Here is a 24,544-nt window from a genome sequence, read left to right on the forward strand (position 1 = left end):
GGAAAATCCCTTTCCAATAATCTGAGGTCGGTCTGTTTTGTCAGTAAATGTGTAGTTAAAGTTTCTGATGGTCTGATTTAACATTTCTAGTGTGAAATACCCCTTGCCTATCAGGTCTTTAAGACAAAGGGACAACTCAGTTGGAACAATGCCTTCCAATATATCATGCAAGATGTCGGGGGTAACCAGTGACTGCATGAAAGTGCTCAAGATTCTCAGTTAAAGGACATGCTCTTTTCACACCATAAGTCCGACTCAAAGCTGGGTTCTCTCTCACCTCCTGCACCTGCTTATCATGGGAGTCTTTGTCTCTGAGTTTAAAGAAACCAGAACATACCTCTTGGTGTTGTGTGTCAATACTGCTTGCCGAACAGAATCTGCAGAACTTGTCAGTAGTGAAGCTCTCCAGGAATCCTGGAAGGGAGTGGGCACCAAGATTATCAGCAACAACATATAAGATGGTGCCTTTCACACTCTCACCTAGTTGCTCTAAGTAAACACCATTTTGCTCCAATGACTTTAGATCATAGATAAGAGGTTGCAGAACTTTAGCGTAACCACACTCTTTGACTGTTGAGGTATTGCACAGTAGTGCAAGTTGGATTGAGTTAAGGGTTGACCTATATTTTGCAGGTATGTTGGCAATGACCCAGTATATGGCACACATTTTATGTTTTAGCTTTGATGTTCCTAGAGGATTGGCTACTTCGAAGTCATCAATGTAAAGTCCAAGAGCAATTGTGAACTCGTCCCTTGCAAGAAGAGAGTTTTCATTAAAGCACTGGCCATCTACATATGATCTATATTCCTGTGGGACATGTACTTTTTCTGACATGGCTTTATCTAATATGTCAGTTTTGTTCAGCAACTTCTGGAGCATGGGAACAATAGGGACATATGCAAGTGTTTTTTTGCCTTTTTCCACACAGTATTCAATGGGGTTCACCAGTGGAAACTCTCTACGTACATAGGCTGCTCTTCTTTTAGCAGTTCCTAGGGATCCATCTTTGGCACAAAATGCCATTATGTTACTTTCTGACACTACACTGGTAAGCTCTCTCACAACTGTTTCATTGATGTCAACATAATATTTCTTTAGAACGTCCCTCACTCTGTTATGCAGAAGTGGCTGTGACAGCTTATTGATTTGACAAAGCTGTTGTATTACTTCTTGCACAGAGCTCTCTGGTATGTGCAGGACAGTTTGCATCTTTAACAGAAGAGATGCTAAGTTGTGCTCAAGCTGTTTTTCTAAATCACGAAGATCAGTCTCACTGGCTTCTACACTGACATCTTCTAAATCGTCCATATCATCAGCATGTGACATTTGGTCTTGTGTAGCATCACTGTCATCGCTTACAGTATCAAAACCAATGATTTCTGACTTGAACCTTTTCCAGTTCTGGTCCTGGTGTTTTTTACTCTTGTGTGCTTTGAAAGTGGAGTACATACTGGTTTCAAAGTTACAGTCTATATATGGGCAACTGACTTTATGGTTTACTTTTAAGTGTGCAGTATGCAGGTGAGTAAAGTAGTCGGTCTGAGAACAAGACTCAGCAAACCCACATGACAGACAGCAAAATTTAACTGGTGCATCTGGTTGCTGCTGATCAGGAGTTTTGGTGTGAAATGTAATAAATGTACTTTTAGTGCATTGAGTGATTTAAATGTGCATGGACATTCCTGATGTAAACAAGGAAAAGGCTCTGTTCTTGCATAACTTCCATGTTTTAGCCTATAATGCTTAAATAGCTGTGCTCTCTTTTCACAGCGAAGAGGGCAATACTTACACTTCCAAAGCATAATTTTCAGAGATTGATATTCAGTTTGTTGCTAATCTCAGGATATTGGGTTCAAAAGAATCTCTTTCCATGACCTGCAACACAATAAAACAAAGAAAATAAGAGACAAGGGAACTTATAGCTACAGTATTCTATTGCAACAATATACCTGTATTTTCAAGAAAGCTAACATTAAAGCCGTAATGTCATTATTAGGGGTGTGTATTGCTAATATACTCAAGTTTGCATAAACCGGTTGCAATTCACTTTCTCTTAAGTGCTTGAAGGTAAAATAATCACTAAAGCGGAGCCTATGTCATGCACAAGACAATAATAAAATGAATGGTCAAAGTTGTCATCACATTTAATACTAGGAAAAAACAATCAAATGTGGTCGCTAACACTCCTCTTCCCACCGAGTGCGTGTCCCTCGTTCAGCGTGGATCGGGCGGTGTCACCAAGACACTAAAGTTACAGGTTAAAAACATCCAGTTGAACTGGTTTTAACAACGGTTTTACACGGTTCAAAAAAGCCCCTCCAGTAAGAAAAGAAAGTTAGCAATGTTACAACGTGGTTGCGCTCTCTTTGCCGCCATGAATGCGCGTGGTTTTCGTCCGCTGCGTTTAATCTGCCGAGAGGCGGTTCAAAGCGGGGTAGCGTATCCGCCAATACGCTAACTTTACAAGTGAAAAATGTCCCGTTGAACTGGTTAAAACGACAGTTTTCTAAGTTCACAAACAGTGCGTCAATATGGCTAGCTAAGCCATCAAACCGGTGGCTACAGGTGATGTCTGTCGACCTTGACGTTGAAAATGTCTGTCAAGTCAAGGACCGTCACAAAAAGCCCTTTCAGTGATAAAAGTAACTACTTAACTTTTAGCTAGCTAGCTAAGTACCTTAACGGGTGACAATGTTAATGTCCATCGACGTCAAACTGCTTCTCTTGGACTTTTCACAAACAGCGCATCAAGTGAAAAAAACTTTCAAACTGTAACGTTAGCTAGTAGGTGAAAATGGCGGCCAACCTAACGTTAGTTAAGGTTATAGCATCCCACTACTCACCAACATCCCCTTATATCCACACACAAACACATTAAGTTGACATGGCTAAACAATGATCATCGGGAGGGCGAGACCAAAGCTACTTACCGTCTCTGGCGAGTTTTAGCAGCAACTGGACCGTCCGGTGTGCGGCAGGAAAATTACGTCGTCTTCTCAGCAAAAAACTTAGACATGGCGTCAAAGTGGCGGCTTTCACGTTCCCATCGTGCATGGCATGACTAAAACTTTGGAATTTTAAGCTATTTCACTTAAAGTTATTCACAGACTCAACTAGGTCTACAAATTAGTTTAACATACTTACATTTGCTAGTAATGCAATCAAAACTTAATCGATTTGAGTCATGTAAGTACATTATACTTTAAATGTTTGATTACATATGAAATCCGGGTTTACAGTGCATCCGCAGTCCCAAAATGATGCTGAACAGCCCTCTTTGTCTTCTTTGCTACATGAGGCAAAATCTACTCAACACTTCTTTAATCTTTAGACCATTCTATTGAGATGAGGCTTAAGTTTATAAACTCTACTCTATTCTGGTTTTAGTTAAGCTTGGATGGTCACTTGTTAAGGTTTTTCTGTGACTTTGAATGTTGAAATAGAGTAGTTTTCAGTTAATTTATAGAATGTACAACTCCTAATTTGTACAACAACAAAACAAAATTCTTTATTCTTTATATTTGTCTTTATTTAAGACACTTGTTCAAAATGTGTGAATATACAGTATGTTTGACAGTATGGAAGAGAAACAACAATGTCAGTTTGCACTTATTTTGCAAAGATAAACTTTGCACATCGGAATATTTCCTGATATTGTTGTTTAATCTAATGAGTTACCTTAATGAAACTTAGTAAACATTTCATTCAGTGGTTCTGTTGTTTCAAAGTTTAAAAGAAAGAATTAAATCATTATAAAAAGCAATACTTCTGAACAAAGTCAGATTAAACTGTTTCATTTTGTCTTTTCTTCTTCTTTCTTCTTTTTTAAACCTTAGCAGTAAACCTACAGTCTAGAAATGTATGTACAGAGTGCATTTCTAATATCATGGCCACCCTGACTCTCTGTAAAATTGATGGTCTTCATTGTCTTCTTGCCAAGCACTGTCGTTTTCTTCGAGTTGCATTACCTCCTCATTGATTTCACAAAAGTTATGCAAAACGCAGCATGCAGATATTATGTGGCTGATGAGGTCATTATGAGCATCACATGTTTTTTGAAGAGGCACCTCCATCTTGCCTTCAAACGACCAAAGGCCCTCTCAACTGTCATGCGAGCTTGGCTAAGCCTGTGGTTGAAGTTGGATTGTTGAGGTGTCATTCCTGTGTTTTCCGTATTTGCTTTCAGAAGCCAGGGGAGCAGAGGGTAAGCAGCATCACCTGGGATAAACAGTGTTACATCCACATTCTCAAACCTTTCAGTCCATTCAAGGAAGAGAGTTCCATCCTGGCCTCTGGTATAAAGATGAGTTAACAAAAACTCTGGCATCATGAACTCTGCCAGGCCAGCCAATGTTTATGTCCCACAATTTCAGTTAATTGCCTACACTGCCTGCAGTCTCACTGAATAGAATCCCTTTCTGTTGTAATAATCGGCAGGATAATCAGGGAGGCTGTGATGCATATGTGTGTTCCGGCTATTGCACCTGCAACCTGTGGAAATCTCCATTTGTCTCTGAAACCTTGTACAATTTTTGCATTTGTGGCCTTTTCTATATCTACCCATCTTAGTTAGAATATGTGAAACAATAGCTTATTCTTCTAACATTTCAATTTGTATGCGATTTGTTTGCGCCATAATGACATTCTGAAAACAAATCTAATACACTATGTAAAATTCTGTATATTGAAAATGGTTAATAGCCTAACTTCCAGCTCAACTTGAAACCTCAATCAATCAAATCAAATCACTTTATTGTCACACAGCCATATACACAAGTGCACAAGCAGGTGAAATTCTTGGTGCAGTTCCGAGCAACATAGTAGTCATGACATGACATGTACAACATTTAGAGCAGCATCAGATTACACTGATGCTCCCACAATTACTCACAGCACAGTAAACTCTACAATAAACAATAAATAATTTACACAATGTGAGTGTGGTTCTCACAGCTTTAACCAATATACACATACTTACAATATACATATACTTTAAACAATATACTTTAAACAATATACACACTAAAACATACATTAAACAATATACATTACGCTATAATAATAATAATAATATACAATGTACAGTATACATTATTATTCACAGTAGAGATCCAATGTATAATAGGTGCTATATGATAAATAATAAATTATAATAAATGTGTATATAATGTGTGTGTATCTACAGTGGGTTGTGCTGAGTGATATTCTGTCCAGTGTGTGTTATGATCCTGATGGATCAAGAGTTCAGGAGTCTAATTGCTTGTGGGAAGAAGCTGTTCTGGAGTCGGCTGGTGCGTGTTCTGATGCTGCGGTACCGTCTGCCTGATGGCAGCAGTGAGAGCAGCCCATGGCTTGGGTGGCTAGAGTCTCTGATGATCCTCTGAGCTCTCTTCACACATCGCCTGGCATAAATGTCCTGGAGGGAGGGAAGCTCACCCCCGATGATGCAGCTGGCCGTGCGCACTACCCTTTGCAGGGCTTTGCGGCTGCGGGCGGTACTGTTGCCGTACCAGGTGGTGATGCAGCCAGTCAGCAGGCTCTCTGTAGTGCTGGTGTAGAAGCGTATGAGGATGTGGCGGCTCATTCCAAACCTCCTCAGCCGTCGCAGGAAGAAAAGGCGCTGATGAGCCTTCTTCACAACGGCCTCGGTGTGGACGGACCATGAGAGTTCCTGTATTTACGTGTGTGTGTGTGTGTGTGTGTGTGTGTGTGTGTGTGTGTGTGTATCATCTGCTTGTCATGTGTGCTTATTGTGTGTAATTAACAAATTGTAAATAAATACCTCAATCAAATCACGTTGTCATTTCTTGAAAAAATATAATGATGCACAAATAGTACAAATTGGTTTTTATGTAGCTGAGGCCGACACAAACTGTTTTTGCAAATTTATTAGGACAATCAGGCTTTTGAGGTTGCGGTCAAACCAGAACTGTAAGTACTTTGACATCTTTTGTTTATTCTTTAGAGTAAATAAATTGTGAGTTTTTCATACCTGAATTATATTTATTATATACTATTTATATTTATTACATATTAGCTCTCACGTCAATAAAAAGCGCTCTGTTAAAGAGAGAAATCTATATTTAGTTGGTCACTCGAGGGCCAACGAAAGGTCAAAAACACTTTAATATTAGCCTACTTACCATCTGCACCAAGAGCCACTGCAACTTCCTCCCATGATTTTTCCTTCACTTGCAAGTCTTTATAAAGCAAATTATGTGGATCATAAAGAACTGTGTGCTTCTCAACCTCCACGATGAGACGAGTGTCGTCCATTATTGTCTTTCCTGTGACACCACGTGCTTTTGTGTATGAGTGTCAGCACGATGTCAGCATGCCAGCATAAAGTTATAATAGGCTATATGTATATACATAACTAAATTAATATTTAACTTGGTAACTTAACTAAACTGGCAGTATAAATTGTTTAAATTCGTTTTTTCCCCTCTGTCTCCTACACACATATAACATGTTGTATATAAGTAGTTCACATGATAAATGTAACATTAAAGTGAAGATATTCTTCTAGTTTTAATCATTTAAACAGGCTTTTAAAGTTTGGGCAAAAACTTCTGGCAGTGTTGTGTTTTTGTGTATTTTATTTTATTATTTCACAGCGCTGGTGTCACATGGTGTCTTGGTGTTGGTTCATGTTCATTGTTCTTGGTTCTGTTTTCAGTTTATTATGTTCATGGTTATGTTTGAGTTTGTCATGTTCACAGTCTTGTCGTGCACTTCCTGGTCTTGTCATGTGACTCCCATGCCCTCATGTGATCTTGTGTCTTGTCCTGTCATTGGTTCATTGTCTCATCACTGTTCACAGGTGTCACTTGTCTTGTCATTAGTCTGTGTGTGTATTTAAGCCCTCATGTTTGCCATGTGTCTTTGTCAAGTATTGAATGTTGTAACCCGCTGTTGGTGAGTTTCGTTATTGTCAAGTCAAGTCAAGTCAAGTCAAGTCAAGTCAAGTCAAGTCAAGTCAAGTCAAGTCAAGTCAAGTCAAGTCAAGTCAAGTCAAGTCAAGTCAAGTCAAGTCAAGTCAAGTCATTGTTTTATGTTGAGATTTATGTTTTATTGTAAATAAACTGCTCTTGGGTCCTTCAACTTGCCTCCAGTGGATCTTCGTTACAGATGGATGTCATATGGTGATCGTGAAACACATGGGACACTTCACTACATGATTTCATGGTGAAATTTGTTATTTTCCAGGTTAATCAGGTCAGTTTTGATCAAGAACAATCTACTGTTGCTTTAATTCTGCATGAGCAACGCAGAAAAAATAGACTCGATCGTGGCACTGCTGCTTCTGCTCTGCTCCTGCTACACGCTGCCGCGCAGTGCAATATCCCTGTGCCAAACACTCAATGCATACTGAAAATCAACCCCAAAGGTTTTTGTCTCTTAATTGTGCCAAATGGATGAAGTAGACTTATCATTTGAATGTCCAGTCCATTGATGAGATGAAGTTGTGATGATGAAAAGAGCTTCAAATCCTTGCTGTTGTGCACTTGGAGTGCGATGACAAGGATTATGATCCACATCGTGTGAAGTGATGGCAGTTAATGTTGGTACGTGTAGACCTCAGCGTTGGGTTGGTTAAGATCACATGCCATAGCCTCGTTGCACTTGAATTCAGTATATCTAGTATCCAGCAGATGATTTAATCTAATCGGTGCTCATGTGGGAAACACGTGAAAGAACATGAAGACATTAAAAAGTCCTTTCTAGAAAGAAGGCAAACAGTTCAAACACAACATACAACATACAAGTCAATTCATACTCACAGTTGAGCAGCAACTCCGAGTTCTCAACAAAGGACTTTGCAAGAGCCAGACGGTAGTGTGAGTTCACAATGGCCCTCATTTATCAAAAGTGCGTACACCAAATTTCCAGCGTACACCCAAAACCACGGTGACTTTGAGATTTATCAATATGGACGTTGGCGTACGGCACGCTCCAATCCTACGCCAGCTCAGGAGGTGGTGTACGCACGTTTTGAATTAGTCCGAAAATGCCCAGAAAAACAATTCCTAACACCACAAAACACACTGACAAAGATATGCTTTATTATGACCCACTGTTAAAAAACAACAACAACAACAATAGTAATTATAAACGTCAGTGTTTATTTTTGTGCAACATGGACTTCAATGTTTAATTTGTGTGACTTTACCAAAGCATTTGATTTGTAGTACGCATATGTATTCCTCCAGTTGCGAGCCTGTGCGCTTTACCTGACGTTGGTTAGGCCCGGCAGCTGCGCACGGACTGGGACGGAAAATAATTCAGACTGACAAAATAATAAAAATGACATTCTTCTTCTTTTAAATAATAATAAAATAAATAATACTAATAACGACATTCTTCGTCTAAATAACAATAAGCGTCATTAATAATAAAAATCATAATAATAATTAGAAGAAGAATCTTACAAATTGTCATGCAATTATTAATGTGGATGAATGGTACTCCACATCACATCATCATCACTATTGTACACCCCAATACATGTGACGTGATACGAAATTAAATGCTAATTGTTTCAAAACACGTGCTGTAAAATAATGCATTGTGATAGGTAATTTCTCATCCAAACAGCTATTTAAACTTGATTTCCACCGTACACTTGTCAATGATGGCTGACCTGGCGCTTTTAGAAGACACATATGCGCCCTTGAGAAGGGAAAGAGTGTTTCAGGATAGGCGAGATCTTCTGAATGAATCAGATGAATGGCTGATGAGCAGATTCCGTCTTCCAAGGCATCTTCTCCTGGAGCTGTGCAATAACCTGGAGCCCTACCTCCAACGTGAGACCCGGCGGTCAAGGGCCTTACCTGTTCCAGTCCGGGTTCTCTCCACACTGGGGTTCTTGGCCACTGGAACCTTTCAACGGGAGATTGCTGACAGGTCTGGCATATCCCAACCCACCATGAGCCGCATCCTGTCATCCGTGCTGGCTGCCATCAGGACTCTCATCCCACACTACATTCAATTCCCATACGACAATGCCCAGCAAACAATAATTAAAAGGGGGTTTTATGAGATTGCTGGGATTCCAAATGTCATAGGTGCAATTGACTGTACCCACGTGCGTCTGAAACCACCATCGGTTAATGATTACGCATACATCAACCGCAAAAATTATCATTCAATCAATGTGCAAATTATTTGTGATGCCAGACTCTGCTTATTGTTGTGGCACGATGGCCTGGAGGCACCCATGATGCCTTCATTTTTTAGCACAGCAGCGTACGCAGACGTGCATTGAGGGGTCATGGTTATCTTTTAGGTGAGTAATAAGAGCAAATTCATTTTGCAAAATATATTCGTTTCATAACCTCTCTTTTCCCATTTAGGTGACAGAGGTTATCCTCTTTTGGACTCTTTGATCACCCCTGTGCCAAACCCTGTGACGCATCAGGAGCGCAACTTCAACCACGCGCACGCAGGAACGCGAGCCACTGTGGAGCTGCGTGGGGCTCCTAAAAGGTAGATGGCTCTGCCTGGCACACGGGGGGCACCTTGCTCTATTCGCCACAGAAGGTGTGCAACATAATTTTGGCATGTGCCGTCTTGCACAACATGGCTGAGATCAACCGTGTGCCATTTGACGCGCTGGCCCCAGACCCAGAAGTGCCAGTGAAGCAGTGGGCAGCACCACCGGCTTTAGGAGCTGTTCAGCTCAGACGGGACCTTGTTCAGCGGTTTTAAGGGCAAATTAAAATAACACAGACTTCGTTTTCATTGTTTTATTTTTTTAAGTTTTCATTTATTTGCTTCAGTGTCGTATTTATTGACACTAATGAATTGTTAATTTCGACCAGCAGTCTACAAATTTCTGTCTGTCTCTCCAGGACCTCATCCGTCAGGACCCTTGGCCGTGGCGCACGGGAGGCTGGTGGACGGGCATCGGCTTCCCCCGCTTGCACCTGCTCAGGCTCTGGGTGGGGCTCCTGGATGGGCTCGGGCTCCTGGATGGGCTGAGGGGGAGATGCCTCGAGGGCGCTGGGGCCTGCAGTGTCATCATCTGCAAAACAAAATTTAAATAAAATGAGTTAACTATGGACGTGTCTTTTTAAAAAAAAAAATTTTTTTTTTATTGGTCTATCAAATTTAAGTTTACTTACCATGAATGTCGTCGGTATCTCCCCCACCGGTGATACCTTCTAAAGACACCGTTCCGATGAGGGCTGCCACCCGCTCCTCGTTCGGTGTCAGCTGGAGGCTTGGATCCGGTGGGCCTGACCCAGTCTGACTCTGGCTCCTCTTCAGTGCCGAGACGCGCCTCTTTGTGGCGATCTTTAGATCTGACCACTTTTTTTTCACCTACAATAAACATGAACACTCATACTTAACTTGATCACTATTGGTCTATATTAAGCAATACAACATTATTACCTCTGCTGGAGTGCGCTTCTCAACCCCCACACTATTAACAGTGCTCGTAATTTGGGTCCATATTTTGTTTTTATGGGCGCCTTTAATCCCACTCTTTAAACTCCCAAATAAAACAATTTGGTTTTTTTCCACTTCCCTGGTTATGGTCTCGATCTCCACGTCGGAGAAGTTTCTCTTCTTTGCCGTCTTCCGAGTGTCCATGGCGTAAAATGAGGGCGTGGGGGAGGCAGAGACTTGAATATATAGTGGCGTTTTATTCTAATGACGATCGTTTTCAGCCGCGGCATTTATCAAGGGCAGGTATTGCGTACACCTGAATTTCAGAGGTGCGCACAGCTTCATAAATCAGGCGGTGAGAGGAGTGTAAGCATAATCTTACACCAATATATACGCCCGTTTCTACGCAAGATTGATAAATGAGGGCCAATGTGATTTCCTCTACCAAACAAACTGACTTATTCTTCTTCTCTTGGTTAATGGCGGATTGCAAACAACTTTAAGGTGCATACCGCCACCTACTGTACAGGAGTGTGTAACATCTTGTTATTTTAACAAGTGGCATTCAGTCTTACTTTTCGCATCAAATTAGGCCAGTCTATGTTTTTATGTAACTGATTTAAAAAAGTTATGAACAGTCTTAAAGAAAAAATGTTATGTCTAACTTGTAAGACTAGTCTTAACGGTTTAGGTCTCACAGCATGACCTAAATTTTTCCCAGTCTGCTTGCTCAAAACACCATCTGTTTATTATACTTCCTTCTTGAATACATACGTTTGTATTAACTATAGTGAGAACTGGAAAGTGGTCACTTCCTATGTTGCAATCACTCTTGACATACCGATCACATACATTTACTAAATTATCTGACACCAAAGTAAGATCCAAACATGATGTATTACCCCTATTCACATCTAATCTTGTACCCTGTCCGTTATTAATGCAGACCAATGATCTTTCTTCCATCATTTCCTCAACTATGCTCCCATTGTTGTCTGTGTGTTTGCTACCCCATAAGCTGTTATGTGCATTAAAATCTCCACACCATATTTCTTTCCTGTATACATTCCTTGCAATGTCATTTAATATGGTAATATCAAATTTTTTGCATGGATTATGGAAATTAATCAACTTAATATTTCCCTCTTTCCTTGTACTATAAATCTCAACTATTACACACTCCATGTCTTCTGGGCAGGGAACATCCCTATAGGCCAACCCATCCTTAAGAAAAGTGATACACCCTCCACCATTTTGATTATTAGGTCTATCATACCTTATAGAACTAAATCCTGGTATTACAATATCTAATTGTGCTCTTAACCAAGTCTCTTGTACACATACTACATCTGGAACAACATCTAATTCATGAATGTATTTTTTAAATTCTTGACCATTAGTTATTAGGCTTCTGGCGTTTCACTGTAATATGTGTAGTACCATAGTTATTGTTTTAACCTTCAGTTTAGTGTATTTTCTCTATTTTCAGTTACTGTTAACAATGCATGTATCTGATCTGCTTTGACATCTCTCATATCAAGGAATTTTCCTGCTGCCTCAACTATAGCCTTGATTCTGTCGCTTTTCTTTTTTAACTGTGATGCAACGTTTATAGTGTGACAAATGAAACCCAAAGTTCACTTTCTTCACTACTAAAGTATCATCATCGACTTTACATTTGTGTTCACAACCATGTGTATGGCCTGGAAACAGAACTTGTGCCTGTACATGAATGTAAACACACCGGATTGTAGCCGAAGGCTAATTTCCATCCGTTGTCCCGGGGGCTGGGGTCACAGAGGGCCAATGCACCATCAAACATTATTGCACATCCTCATATTGCACATCCTCATATTGCACAATCCACATTATTGCACACACCTCACATTGCACAATTCGCAATATTACACAATCGACTCATTACATTACACTCATAACTCATTATTGTACAAATCGTAATTATTGCGCGGTCACAATAATGCACAGTCAGATCACCCACAATTCAAATAATGTACAGTTTCTACACATATACACACGCACACACACACACACACACACACACACACAATCATCCCATACATCCAGTTATGTCTCAATAAAAGGTTTAAATAGAAATGTAAATTGCTATGAAAAATGAGTGCAAGTTTGGTTTAACCAGAGTCGATTCTTCATCTGAGCTTTAAAAGAATCATACGTTTTTCTTAGTGCTAATGGAAGACGATTCCACAGATTAACTGATGTAATGTTTCGTTGTACCATTCCACTGACTTTTCTGTCATTTGATCCAGTTTCTCTTACTTTCTTTAGTGCTTCTGCATATGATATTTTATTCAAATACCTAACCTTCTGGGCTTCTCTGGCTTCTCTCTGCACTTCACATCCTCCAAACGCAGCACTATGTTCTCCTCCACCTTTATATCCTTTTCACATTTGCCATACTCATGCTGACCTCCACATCTTGCACACCTTAGCTTTCCTTTGCACTGCTGAGCCGTGCGCCCCATTCTTTGACATTTATAGCACCTTAGAGGTTTAGGTATGTACTCTCTCACGCTGTAATTCATATATTCCATTTGCAGTGACTTAGGGAGGGTTCTCTCAAATTGTATTACCACAGATAATGTTTCTTTTAATGATCCATCTCGTTTCGTTTTTAGCCTTGTAGCCTCAACTACTTTGCCTCCTTGAATATTATTTTTGACATCTTCCATTGACATACTCAGTGGGACTCCTGAGATAACTCCAGAGATGTATAAAGTACTAGAGACACATACTTGAGTAAAAGTACAAGTTCCTTATCAAAAAAGTGACTTGAGTAGAAGTTGAAGTGCTCTTTAAGCACCACACTTAAGTAGAAGTACTAAAGTATTCAACATTTTTTGTACTTAAGTATTGCAAGTAGTTTATTTTAAAATGTACTACTCAAGTACTGAAAGTAAAAGTACAAGTATTGTGTTATGTAGTTATTAAAGAAAGTAGTCAAAAGTTTGAACATCATATTGTTTTTATTATTTCAAATGATTAAGCTAAAGGACAATCACAATGTTGGTAGGTAATTTTTCGCCATATTGTCATATAAATAACCTGAAAATACTGTAGTTCATTAAGATTAAATCTTACTATAACCACTCTTACTAAAAAAAATGGGGTAAGCACACTTATATTCTCATTTCAAGAGGTGTTCTGAGTAAATGATTTGTTTGTAACACTTTACAATATGGTTTGATTTGTTAACATTACATTAGTTAAGACTAATAACTAACATGAACTAACCATGATCAATACATTTGTTACTGTATTTATTAATCTTTGTTAATCTTAGTTAATAAAAATACAGCTGTTCATTGTTTGTATATGTTACTTCACAGTGCACATTAACTATGTAAACAAATAGAGAGCAATTTGAGCGCAAGACGCTCGTGTTGTTTTAAAGACAGTGAATGCGCGCTCGCGGCGCTCTCTCTCTCTCTCTCTCTCTCTCTCTCTCTCTCTCTCTCTCTCGCGCGCGCTCTCTCTCTCTCTCTCATGCGCGGTAATGTGGGTTTGGAATGGAATGATTCGTAACATTTTTATAATTGTAACGAGTAACGATGCAGCACATAAAAAAAATATCGGAGTAAAAGTATTAAACTCATCGAAAATATGTACTGAAGTAAAAGTGGAAGTAGGAGAAAAAAATAATACTCTAGTAAAGTACAGATACTGCCTTTTAGTACTTAAGTACAGTAGTGAAGTAGTTCTACTTCGTTACTATACATCTCTGGATAACTCCTCTCGCCTTTGCCATTGCTCCCGGGATGTGAGCCTTCATCCTTTCCCCTTGAAGTGTGGACATACTGAGAATCTTTTCTTGTTGTTGTTTGCATCTATCAGTACTCTTTTATTGTTCATAAACCTTGCAAATTAAATTTTACCAATCTCCTTCTCAATTGCCCTGGTAAGTTTGATTGGACGATAGTGCCCACCATCCTGGTTAAACTCAATTATCATTTTCCAATCATTTCCTTGGGTTTTCTCTGTATTCTCAGGTTTCTGTTTCTCATGTTGGTTAGCTCTCAGTTTTTTGCTAATGTTTTCCTCATCAGACTCGCTATCCACTGACCAACTTTTTCCTCTATTTCTTTCTCTCAAATCCCTTTTCAATCTTGTGGATTTTGACATTATCCAATCCATTTCATCCCCATCTGAACTATTTGACATGATGTTACATTCACAGTACAGTTTATGCAGACAAAAGAAAGTTTTACTCTCACAAACAACCATCCAACGTCCACCGGAAACACGTGTCTTCTTCAAACTGACTTACTCTATGGTAGCTGTGCTTATATGTCCTGTTACCTCCAGGCAGTAGCGCCCCCAAGCTGCTCCTATTGGTACTACATGTATCCCAAACATAATCACACTAAGGAATCAACTATTACAATTATAACAGTAGGGCTGCAACTAATGATTATTTTAATAATCGATTAATCTGTCGATTTGATTTTCTTTTTTCGATTAATCGAAGAAGCGGATTAAAAAAGCATTAATTTCCAATCCTTTATTCAAAAAACAGAACTGACAGTGGTTGCTACAATAAATCTGTAAATCTTTTTTTTTTTTTTTATAAAGAAAAATACTAATCAGAAAACTTAACAGGATGTTAGAACTTGTTCTCTACACTACACTCAGACGCACACACTCACAAACAAAATGTAATGGGTTTAGTTAAATTGTAATGCATTAAGAATTTCTCTAAAATGTCCAAACCCTTTATATAATCCTGGAGAAAACACCTACTGTATTAACCTATTAATATGAATGATATTAAAGTTTAAACATGCAATACAGACACAGATTTAACTGCTGTGACATATAAACAAATATTATGTAACAATTAAATAAAACTACTCCTAAAGAAGAACACAATGAATGATATGCATTCTTTATAACAACTTGCATACAACATTCCTTATAGATTAAATATGGATTAAATAATTAATGTATAATACATATAATGAATCCTTATTAAAACTAAAGAGGTAATTTTCTCTGTCTTTTGTTGTTTGATTAATATTAAGAGCACAAATGGAAGCAGGTTAATGGACTGCTGTCACTTTAAGACCGAATGCTGACCGAAAATGACAATAGATATTAGTCATAGTTTTTGTCATTCAAAGCTGGTTTTGATTTTCGTCTCGTTTTTGTCTGTGAAAAATGTTGTTGATTAAAATATTGACAAATTATTTGTCAACGAAATTAACATAGCAACATAATGAAAAATGAATGGGCCAAAAAAGGCAAGTGAATAAAAACGTGTCTTTAGTCTTGCAAACTATACCACCCCTGCTTTACTACTCTTATTAACAAGCTAACGCTAACTTGTCATGCTTGTCAAGCTGGATAACGAGTAAACAAGCACCAGAAGAGCTACTGGAGGGACGTCATGCTCCTCACTTCCAAACGGAACAAAAGTGGGATTTTGTAGTGACTTAACGTTACCCTGCTGTTGAACTCCCTTCCTCCTCATCAAGGACTCCGAGATGTTTTCGTTTTAGATGCTGAATCACCACCGTGGTGCTCCCGTGCCATGCCATGTCACGTCATTTTTGCTGCAATTAACACACTTTTTCGATGTATTAATGGCGCTTTTTGACTGGTAGCCTACGGCTTAGCTTGGTTTGCTTTTCCGCTGCGTGGGACGACAGGAACAGCACGGCTTGCCAGCTTCCACTCTGTTTTGCGCTAAACTGTGCTTTTTTTTATACTCAAACATCTCCGCGTCTTATTGAGGGGCATAATAGTCGCGCGACACAACGAATGAAATTCGTTGCCAACTCTTTTAATTATCGAATTTTATCGATTCGTTGTTGCAGCCCTTTATAACAGTAAAAAAACAAGTAACGTTTTGTCTCGCACAGCTGAACCGCGGCTTGTGTATTGCAAATACAGACGAATATTGTCCATTTTGTCACATTTCCGGTGTTCTCCTCCGACCCATGTCTCAGAGGCAGCATGGCAGCACTTTGCAGGAGCAGAAGCAGCAGTGCCGCGACCATTTCGGAGCCGAGTCTATTTTTGCCGCGCTGCTCACGCTGAATTAAAGCCACAGTGCATTGTTCTTGATCAAAACTGACCTGATTAACATGAAAAATAAATTTCACCATGAAATCATGTAGTGAAGTGTTCCATGTGTTTCACAATCACCTTATGACATTCAGCGCTATGAAAAAGATGATATAATATATGAATACACAATGTTAGAAGTTTATGCCCAAGCTTCAAAGATAACTAGAAGCATATCTTAACTTTAACTTTAACGTTATATTTATCATGTGAACTACTCATATACAACTTGTATATTATATACAACAGAGGGGAACACGGTCGCATTTGCAGCAGATATACAGGTGCTGGTCATATAATCAAAAAGTTGATTTATTTCACTAATTCCGTTCAAAAAGTGAAACTTGTATACTATATTCATTCATTACACAAATGTTTATTTCTTTTCATTTTGATTATTATAACTGACAACTAAGGAAAATCCCAAATTCAGTATCTCAGAAAATTGGAATATTGTGAAAAGGTTCAATATTGAAGACACCTGGTGCCACACTCTATTCAGCTAATTAACTCAAAACACCTGCAAAGGCCTTTAAATGGTCTCTCAGTCTAGTTGTGTAGGCTACACAATCATGGGGAAGACTGCTGACTTTACAGTTGTCCAAAAGACGACCATTGACACTTTGCACAACCCAGATAGCAAAAAATATCGGCACGGCTTCTTTTTGCCGCCGGCCCTAAGCTGTCGGCTATAGGTGCGTCCCGCTGGCGCTGATGAAACGTTTGCCGCCGAATACGTCACTCCCATTTCTTGCGAGATGCCGCGGCCGACTAGCCGGCGGGCCGCCGGCTTCATTTTCTCTGGCGGTTGCCTCCGCCTAATGGACCGCGGCCGGCTGGCGGCAAGCCGCTTTGAAATACAAGGATTTCTACTCTCAAATTCGACCAGCCACGTTGGCTATGTTTGGCTTGTTGGGAAATAGAGTGGAACTGACAGCATTTTAACTAGTTCTCACATTTGAAGCGATTATAAAATCATAATAGCCTATATGTGAATTATATCAAATATTAGTTTTTTTTGCTCCAAAGCCATTAGGGTTTATAACAGATTTTTGACTCTTGATTCCATGATAAGGTTAGGTTTAGGAAATTACATTTAAATTTTCACTTGATTATTTGCATGTCGAGTGTGTTTAAACAGTGTTGGGCAATTTGACCCATAATGGATGTAATACTTTTTTTTTATTTATTTTTTAGCACAATAGGAGGGTTAAGAAAGTTTGAAAGTTCATTTTAGGATATTGAACACTTTTATTTTTGTATTGCCCTTTTTCTATTTCTTTTTGGACTGACTTTAAAATAGACATGACAAAAAATTAGAACTTAGAACTTCATGACATTTTACTTTGTTTTTCATGTATTTTTCTGAAAAACTAAAATATATTATTAATTATTTAGGAAAAATTCTACATTCATAAGACAAGAATAACTCAAAAGAAGCCCTCTAATATTACCTTTTATAAAGCTGATTTTTACAATATACTTTGAAACCCTTTCAAACATGAGGTCGCAAAACAAAAAGCTTACAAAAACAGAAACCTGAAAGCTTTTCAATTTCATGTGACTGCCTTAATATTACAAAGTATTTTCTATCTCAGAATTCTTATTTTTATTATTTATTTTATATACAGTGTTACATTTGTTGTTATTCTTTGTTCTACATATTCGGAACTGTACCACAATGCTTTATTATTTTTATTTTTCTCTCATTGTACTTTTTGTATTGTACTTGTCTATAAATGTACTAATTTAAATAAAAATAAAATAAAACCAAACAGAGAAGTACCTCCACCGGCCGAGAGGGGCAGTATACGTAAAAAAGACGGAAAACAAACCGGAAAAACATATGAAACAGATTTACCAACAGCGGCCGGCAACTCATCACACGGTTTTAGTATTTGAAGAGAGGAGATCAGAAAATATCCTCGACTACGAGCGTTTAAGTAAGTACATGTTTCCTTTTTGTGTAACACAATATTATGTTCATTTTTGATGTATATACCGGTAGGTTGTTGTAATTTGTTTGTGCCGACACGCACGCTGCTAGTCTAGTGCACAATGCACAGTTTTAGCTAACACGTGCTGTTTCGCCTTTTTTATACATTGAGTTCAAGCATGTTCTACATGTTAAAATGTATCTAGGTACTGTAAGTAAGTTAGCCAAAGCTTTACATCTAGAAAGACTTAAGTTTAACTTTTGGTGTTTTCTAACAAAACAGAATGATGTATATAGGTTATTTAAATTATTTTGTTAGTCCGAACAAGCATGCTGCTAGGTCAGTTTTAGCAAGTGTTAGCTAACATGTGCTGTGTTGCTACTGTTCTTCTAGCATTTAAGGTGATTTAGGAGTTATTTCTCTGAACTGCTGTAACGTTACTTTTTATGTTTGAGGACAATGCAGTTTACTTGAATCACTACATTGAATTAATACATTTTACGGTTCCACATTTGGCTGACCAGTTTTTTCCCCCACAGCATAGCTACTGTATATTCTGTATATAACGTTAACAATGCGGTTTTGTTCACATTTTCTTGCAGATACCTTGACCAGAGCACAATCGGTTATCTTCATCCAAGAGACCTATTGTTGGACAATCGTTTCGGCTTTCAAGGTAAATAAATTGTTAGTCACAATGTCTAGTTACTGGGCTATAAGGAGAAGAATATTGAAAGGAGTTGAGATGGACAAACAGGAAATTGCAGCTGTTGGAAACCTTAACAGTATGGAAAATTGTGCCTTTAGTTGTTGTGTTTTATTTATTTTTACAATATATATATTTTTTTATGTAGATTTCCAGAATGAAAACCAAGCCCTGAGGGAAAGCAATGCACGAGCAGGTGAGATCATGCACTCTTTCTTAAATTTTACTTTTTTGACTGTGATGTAGGTCCAAAATTACCAAATGCCTTTCATTTTGTAGCTTCGGATGGCAGCGGCTCACTTCAAGAGCAGGTGAAGCAAGTTGGGACAATGTTGACAACGTTTGCTCGTACTGGGCAATCAGGTACAACTTGCAAACAACACCTGTGGTTGTTGGTTTAATTCCCACTGGGGCCACCTGTACATGTAGTGGACCTAGATGTAAATGTCATAGTTTAGTAGTTGAGGGACCAGGACTGACTGCTTTCTTTTACTCTGTGAACCCTTGTAGGTGCAGATCAGACCCTAATGCTGCGACGTCTTGGAGAGTTTGGCGATGTTGTGCGTAGCGTGGACAACAAAATGGACACTATGCGGCAACATTTCAGTGCCAATGTGTCTTTTGGAGAGTTATCTTTGCCAGGGGGTCTGTTACTCCCCCTAGACAACCCATTTGGCGTTGCTTGACAACAGTTTGAGGCAGGATAAAGAGCTCCAGGAACGATTTGTAAGTGTGCTGATTTTGTTTATAATGCTGTAGGGTAATCTAAAAAGTAAAATTTAAGATTGTACACTGCATATTCTACAGTCTGAATCCACAGCCTGTCACATTTTTATGTTTATGTATGAGAAGCTTCAGAGATATGTAATTTGTAACACTTTTTTTGTATTTTCAGCTTCGATTTTTGGCAATCAAATGTGGGAGGGACCTAAAAACAACCGTGTGGCGAATACTTCAGAGTATCTCCTCTAATCACCTTTCCATTAATACAACCTGGACGGGTGTAGGGGATAAAGCACGTTTTAGAGACATGTTCCTGAAGACCATTGTTCAAAGTAATATATATATAGAAATATATACATTTGTAATATATTTAAGTAGATGTGTGAGGCCTTATGCCATTCAAATGGAATGACAGATCTGTATTTTCTACAGGAGCCATCCAGAAGAACCCGGCAACCCAGGATGCCACTGATGAGGCGGTCCAGGTTAACGTTATGCGTTACCTGAAAGGAACATCTGATCGTGAAGGCGGAAAAAGACGCCGCACAGCTGAGAGGGACCCACAGCCGACCTCTTACACCTAGGCTGACAACTGACACCTGGAAGCCTTTCTTTATCCTGCAGTCAGTAACATCAAGGCCCCTAAAGAAGCCAGAAGTTTCAGGCTACACTCACCCAAACCACACTGTTCACTGTGGAAATTACTTTTTTTTTAATTCCCTGTGACCCTGCCTTGAAGACAGCTCCCTGGATAGATATGGGATGGCGAGGTTGTTTGTCCTTTATATAGGCGCACAAGAAATCACTGAAGATAAGCCAATTTGCGCTGCCTCATTCTGGAGGTCGGGGAAAACCGGAGAACCCATAGTCAGGCTTGTTATAATGGTCTGTTCTACTACTGTTCTATTCTTCTCCAGAGCTTTACTCTAAATTATTACCATTTATACTATTGTTAGAAATGGCTTGTTAAATGTGATGTTATACCTCGATTTATTTGGTATCCTGCACATTCTTTGGTACCAAATATCCTCATTATTTGATATGTTTAATGGTAATTCTTTTCATCCCAGAGCTGACCTCTTTGTTATTAACAAATATTGTAAGTGTTATAATTTGCTTGTAAGGCTGTTTTTTTTTTTTTTTAAACCAAAATTTAATTGGAAACATGCAGGTTCTTTAGTAAAAATGTTTTTTTTTGTTGTTGTTATTTATAGGCCTATTTAAGCTTATTTATTGTCGGTTATTTATATTTCATTTATATGATCTTGTATCATTGACAGTAACTGTCACTGTACTTTGAAATGTGGAATAAAAATGCCAAATGGGAATTTATCTGGTTTGTTCAATTATTATCCATCATAAACTGCATGTTACAAATATATGAATAATAAATAAATAAATATAAATTATTTATTACACAATAAGCGGAGGCAGATCGCTCGAAAATAGCGCTTGCCTCCGACGGGCCGCCTTTTGGTATAAAGGCGGCGGAACGGCGGTTTGCCTGCGGGCCGGCGGCGGAACGAAGGCGGTAGGAAGCCGGCTGCCGCTTTTAAAAAGCGGCTGCCGCCGGCGGTGCGCCGCCAAACGTGTTTGCGATTACGCAATTCTGACGCTTCTACAGCCGCCGGATCACCGCCGGTGGTCCGCCGACTCATTGCTATCTGGGAAGGAGGGCAAGACACAAAAGGTCATTGCAAAAGTGGCTGGCTGTTCACAGAGCTCTGTGTCCAAGCACATTAATAGAGAGGCGAAGGAAAAGATGTGGTAGAAAACTAGTGGTCGACCGATTCATCGGTTTTGCCGATTAATTGGCACCGATAGTTGATTGGTGGAACAATCGGTTATCGGCAAAAATCCTCACCGATAGTTTTCCCGTGTTGCGTCCATTGCTGGAGCGGCTAAGACGTGTGCGCTGTTATTACACAGTACAAGAGCTCTGAGAAGGGTTTGTTGGCTTGATATAACATGAGAGTGGCCTCTAGAGGCGGAAAAAAAACCTTGTGTGTTGTTTACATTACCACGTGAGGCTACGCGCTGAACGGAGAGCACACAGAGAGCGCTGACACTTCAGATGTTTAAAACACGCCAGCGAAATGGTATGAATACAGAGCACTACAGTACTTGTTGCCAAATCATTATATAGTATTTAATTTCTTGACTAGATGCTGCATTAACAGGTAAATAACAGCAGTGTGTATGTTTGTCGTCGAGACTGAGAGGACGCTACCATTAGCAGTACCTCAAGCAGTTAAAACAATGTGATAAAACACATCCAAGTCCGACCCAAATGTTGCACATATAAAATTAGTGACGTGAGAAAGCAAACTGTATCATCATGCTGCAGACAGAAACATAAACAAAGCAGAGCATTCATTTTTTTATTAGATAATCTCCTTCTAAAAAAGCAGACTGTTTAGTTTTACGGTAGATGAAATGGTAACACTACAATAAGATTCCATTTGTAACATTGACTAAGGTTAATAAATGCTGTGGAAGTATTGTTCATCGTTAGTATGTTAATTTCAACATTAAATTGTTTGAATTTTTATTTGTTAACCTTGGTTAATGCACTATGAACTAACTGATCTGAATGATCAAGGTACAATTGTATTGCTCATATTAAAGGGGTGGTAAACCACGATTTCACTATTCTAACTTTAGCTAGCGTGTAATGTTGCTGCTTGAGCATAAACAACATCTGCAAAGTTACAACGTTCAAAGTTTAAAGCAAAGGGAGATATTTGCTTTTAAAGAAATCAATTTCTAAGAACTACAGCAAACGGCCAGTAGGCGACTACAGACATTCCTCCAGGGTTGGTGACATCCCCAGGCTCAATATTTACATAAACCCGTCCTCCGAGAATATTAAATAAGGGGGGGGGGGGGGGTGAGGCCATTTTGTATCGCGGCGCTGTTGTGGTATAGTTAGGCTGGAGTGTTGTTGCCGCGATGCCAAGGAAACGCTGTTATTTTCATCCGGATTGCAGGTCTGGGGTACTTGCTTTGTTCAGCCTTCATTGGGACGGGGGTGCGTTCCAGAGCGTTTAACATACAACATGTTATATGCACGTGTGTATGAGACAGAAGGGAACAGGCGCGTGCGGGGCTCCCGCAGCACATCTCACGGAGGAAAACTTCCACAATCTTCGCGAGTTCAATGCCGGATTTGCACAACGTCAGCTGCGTGAGACAAACGCGGCCAGTGCGTGGATGCACGACGGGCTCGCGGCTCCCGCAGCACATTTCACGGAGGAAAACTTCCACAATGTTCGCGAGTTCAATGCAGGATATGCACAACGGCTTGTCCTGAAAGCTGGATTTACAAACAGAAGCTGTTTACGGGCCACAACCTGTAAGTCTGATTTATTTTTCATCGATTTGTGTCCCGTTAATAGGTTAATTGTGCGTTGTAGCAAGGAAGTAAACAGATGACAACGCTATTCTGCAAACCAGTCTGTTAAATGCTCATTCATACTTAACGTTATCCGACGAACACCTAACGTTACAAACACTAACGTTAAAATCTCAACAGCGAACTTGGCATTAGTGTAAATGATTCTTTGATTAGAGCTTTTATGTATTATTTATCTACAGGCTTGCTAAACATGGTTCTGTGTGTGATTTGGCTAACTTACTAGAAAAGCCAGTGTTTAGTGTTCGTTTTGGGTTAATAGTTCTTGCGATAGATATTTGGCTATAATCGTTCTAAAAATACAAAAATAACAAGATTCATGATTCAAGATTCAAGATTCAAGAGTTTTATTTGTCACATACACAGTTATATACACAATATACAACTGGCAGTGAAATGTAAACAGGTCCGCTCCATGGACAGTGCAAATAACAGTTACAAGAAATTAAATAGAAATAGAATAAAATTAGAATAAAAAGTATTAACATAAGTAGAATTATAAATAAATCAAGTAAAAGATAAAAATAGGAAATAAGATAAAAATAAAAATATAAAAAATATGTGGATATGATAAGTGAGATAAACTGTAGACTTAAAAATAAGTGGTTAACATAAAATATATAATATGTATATATAAAGAAGTATAATGTGCAAGGTTTATTACAGGTTGTTACGCAGTAACAATAGGGACGTAAAGTGCAGTGCAATTGCAGTATGTGGATGTTAATGTTAAAAGACTGTATGTTTATGTGTGTGCGGGGGTGAAGTGAGTCACGTGACTGAGTTCAGGAGTCTGATGGCCTGGGGGAAGAAACTCCTCCTGAGTCTTTCAGTCTTTGCCATCAGGCTACGGAAGCGCTTACCAGATGGCAGCAGGGTGAAGTGAGAGTTTGCAGGGTGATTAATGTCTCTGATGATTTTAGTAGCTCTACCTCTGCAGCGTTTGGTGTAGATGTCCTGCAGAGACGGGAGAGCTGAGCCTGAGATGCGCTCGGATAAGCGCACCACTCTTTGCAGGGCTTTGCAGTCGTGACTGGTGCTGTTCCCGTACCACGCTGTGATGCACTGAGTCAGGACACTTTCTATCGCCCCTCGATAGAAAGTTTTCAGGATGGCTGGTGAAACCCTGAATTTCCTCAGCTGGCGCAGGTGGTACAGTCTTTGCCTGGCTTTTTTCACCTGTGTCTGGATGTGTGTAGTCCAGGTCAGATCCTCGGAGATGTTCACACCCAGGTATTTGAAGCTGCTCACTCTCTCTACCG

The sequence above is a fragment of the Gobio gobio genome, assembly GCF_949357685.1.
Source record: "Gobio gobio genome assembly, chromosome: 13".
Classification (NCBI taxonomy): Eukaryota; Metazoa; Chordata; class Actinopteri; order Cypriniformes; family Gobionidae; genus Gobio; species Gobio gobio.